General features: G+C 38.3%; 1 pseudogene; it reads left to right on the top strand.

Annotated features, from left to right (window-relative positions):
- Positions 1-2,519: 2,519 nt before the first annotated feature.
- On the top strand, positions 2,520-3,629 carry LOC128066494 (14-3-3 protein zeta/delta-like; annotated as a pseudogene).
- Positions 3,630-4,003: the final 374 nt, after the last annotated feature.

Raw genomic sequence — 4,003 nt, 5'->3', positions numbered from 1 at the left:
CCAGGTTCTTGAGAAAGACATTCTTGAGTTGTAAAATGGGCAAAAGGCTAGGAGAAAATTTATATCTCAAAGGGACAGATAAGTAGTTCATGATGGAAAGCCTTCTAAAGTACTTGCTCTAAGGGAAATCAGGAGTTTATAGTCTAAACAGGGTTTAAACTAGGGGCTTCCCTAGTAGCTCAGGTGGTAAAGAATCTGCCTGCAATGTAGGAGACCCTGGTTTGATTCCTGGGTTGGGAAGATCCACTGGAGAAGGGAAAGGCTACCCATTCCAGTATTATGCGCAGAGAATGCCATGGACTGTATAGTTCATGGGGTCACAAAGAATCAGACACGACTGAGTGACTTTCACTTACCTTACCTATCATCATGATACAAACCAATAACTTAATAACTTACAGGAAGGGTCTGTGATGTCTGTTTATATGAAAATACGTGCAATTCTATTTGTTTTAAGGAGAAATACTGTAGCATAATACAGTAAGTTTATTTGAGTCTCATTGTGATTTTTGATGATTTGGTTTTGTGATAATGATTCTTTTCTGGGCAGCTAAATGGGATTTTTAAAGTCTTTTTAATATATCTAACTTTAATCATTAGCACAGTTGGCTTTACTAGAATAGATTTAAAAAGTTATCAAAGATTTTGTGCATTTTTAATGTATAAAATTACAGGTTACATGTTAATTTCAAATTGTCATGCCATATTTTGCTAAATTATATGTTGAAATTATATATTTGAAAAGATTTAAGTTTGCTTATTCTTCTAACATAGGGTAGTAAACCACAGTGCAAGTTACTTTTAAGAAAAAACATTCAATTTCTGGAAATGTTTGCATTAATTAGCTGATGACTTAAAAAAAGGTGCACTACCTAAAACTTAAGAATTATGTTTTATTTAGCAGAGATACTGAGGACTTAAGCTCGGGAAAGGAGTCTCAGATAGCCCTGAGGGACTATTCTGAAGAGGTGAGGGAGGAGCCAGAATATAGAGGAGTTTCGCTAAAAGAACAAATAAGCAAATAAAACAGGGAGTCAGAACATGGAAAGATTACTGTTAAAGAAACACCAGGCATCTCAAGTTCATGAATTTAGTACCTTAGATGCATGAGAGATGCAAGTGTCTAAACTCATTGAAATCATTCCTTTGATTTGCACCTGAACTATCTAGGGCTAGTATCCTCCTTTCTCCAATCTGAATCCCCTCGGATGGTGGGGGCTGTTGCAGTGGCCAATGGCTTGATGGTTGTAACGTCTATTGTTTATTGATGTGACAGGCAACATTCTTTGTCTGGCATAGGTAAATTTAAGAATTAAGCTATGTAGTTAATTAGAGACAATACATAATTATACCTTTGTTGTATTATATACAACTGTTGTAACTACAGAGGTTTCAAGGATTTTTAAAAGAAAAATGTAGATAGAGAAAAAGCTGATTTTTATTCAAATACTATACTTATGGTAACACTGATTTAGAATGAAGCAGAGACACCCAAGGCAGTCACCTGAATTACTAAGAATTATTCCCAAACTCTGTAAAAGGCTAGAGAATTTTACTGAAAAGGTTGGTGATGGGATAAATATTTATCATTTTCTGAGTTCAATTTCTGCAAGAGTTCATGGGTTCAGTTTGGAATACTCTTCCACAAGGAAAAAGAAGCTGCTCTGGTGAATTTGTCAGGCGAGTGTATGCTCCTCGGTTTTCGTCTCGTCACAACAAAGGTTTGGAGTGATGGACATTAAAGCCCCCTTGGTGTGTCACAGCTCTTGAATCTTGGACAGACCGTGTTATAGCTCTCAGGTCTCGAACGGACCATGTTATAGCTCTTAGACAAATCAGTGTTACAGCTCAGTGCTACAGCTCTATTTTATTTAGAAGATAGCAGGAAAATCCATCTTCGAGGCGTGAGGGCACATCGATCCAAAGACGTGAAGAGATGAGCACCCCAGCATGTGTGTGTGGGGGAGAGAGAGAGAGAGAGAGAGAGAGAGAGAGAGAGAGAGAGAGAGAGAGAGCCCTTTGCCTCTCTTTTTATATGTTTTCTTCTCCCTCCTGGGCCTACCCTATGCAAATTGGGCTTAGTCAGGAGTGCTGTTCTACCTGAAGTCCTCATTCAGGTCCTTGGACCTTCATTTGATCTTCCCCTGTTTTATTTTCATGGGCTTTTCTCTTTCTTGTCTTTTAGCCACCGCCATTTTGGACTCCTTTTCCCTATGCTAACTACCTAACAAATTGAAAGACGAGGACATAATATAAGTATTACTGCTTTTATATTCACTTTGCTACAAATTTAAGATAGAATCTGTGAGTAGCAGGATCCAGGGACAATTTTAGCCTTGCCACTGCCAATGCTCAGGGATAGCAGAACCCCTCTCTATCCACTATGACCCACCTCTGGCTCAAACTTCCAGTCACTGTGGAAAATATGCTGGTGCAAAAGTCAAACTGGGCAAGCAAGCTTAGTGATATGTTGACATGGCTGCCTTCATGAAGTCTGAATAAGAAGCTGAATTCATCTTCTCTCAGTTGCTTATGAAAATGTTGCAGGAGCCCATAGATCATCTTAGAGGGTTGTCTCAAGTGCTGAAAAAATGAGGGAAGGTTCCAATGGCTTGAGAAAACAGAGAGAAAGGTGCCAGTGAGCTCTGAGATATATGCAAGTGATTTACTGTCTCTTGAACAACAACAACAACAAAAAACCCTTCATCCCTAGCGTTTCACAAGCCCAGACAAAGTCATTTACTTGAAAATGGAAGGAGACTACTACTGTTACTTGGTTCAGGTTACTGGTGGTGACAACAAGAAAGGATTATGGATCAGTCAGAGCAAGCCTACCAAGAAGCTTTTCAAGTCAGAAAAAGGAAATGCAACCAAAATCATCCTATTGTATTGGGTCTGGGCTGTAAATTCTCTATGTTCTATTGTGCAATTCTGAACTTCTGGAGAAATCCTGCTCTCTTGCAAAAAGAGCTATTTTCCCCTACAGTTTTATTGAAATATAATTGACATATTACACTCTATGTTAAGGTGTACAACATGAAGTTTTGAAAAATGCATATGCTACAAAATGATTACCACAATAAGCTTAGCTAACATTTATCACCTCACATAGTTACACTTTTTTTCCTTGTGATGAGAACTTTTCAGATTTACTCTCATAACTTTCAAATACATAATACAATATTAACTATAGTCATCATGTTGTAGGTTAGACAACATGTTAGAAAATAATATATGTTATTTATCTTATAACTGGAGGTTTGTACCATTTAACCATCTTTACTCAATTACTCTCCCTCCAGCAACCACAAGTCTGACTCTGTTTCTATGAATTTAATTTCACATGTAAGTGAGATATATGTATATGAAGATATATATATATATACATATTTTTTTTTTTTCTTTCTCAGTCTGACTTATTTCACTAGCACAATGTCCTCAAGGTCCATCCATATTGTTGCAAATGGTAGAATTTACCTCTTTTTAATGGCTGAATACTATTCTATCATATATGTATGCCTTATTTTCTTTATATATTAATCTGTTGATAGATGGTCAGCTTTTGATGATGCCATTGCTGAACTTCATACATTTAAGAATCACACAAAGATAGCATGGTAACATGCTAGGCATGCCAAATGAGAGGCTTGAGAGGTAACTTGACATTGTGAACACTGGATGCCAAAGTGTTGAAACAGGAGAAGGAGGGGCAAATTACCCAGCCTCCCAACTCTCATCTGTCGCATTTTGAAATTTACACATTTGTTATCCATGCTGCTGCTGCTAAGTTGCTTCAGTCGTTTCTGACTCTGTGCGACCCCATAGACGGCAGCCCACCAGGTTCCCTCGTCCCTGGGATTCTCCAGGCAAGAACACTGTAAGTGGGTTGCCATTTCCTTCTCCAATGCATGAAAGTGAAAAGTGAAAGTGAAGTCGCTCAGTCGTGCCCGACTCTAGCGACCCCATGGACTGCAGCCCACCAGGCTCCTCCATCCATGGGATT

The sequence above is a fragment of the Budorcas taxicolor genome, chromosome 21, assembly GCF_023091745.1.
Source record: "Budorcas taxicolor isolate Tak-1 chromosome 21, Takin1.1, whole genome shotgun sequence".
Lineage (NCBI taxonomy): Eukaryota > Metazoa > Chordata > Mammalia > Artiodactyla > Bovidae > Budorcas > Budorcas taxicolor.
This window is presented reverse-complemented; position numbering and strand designations above follow the sequence as displayed.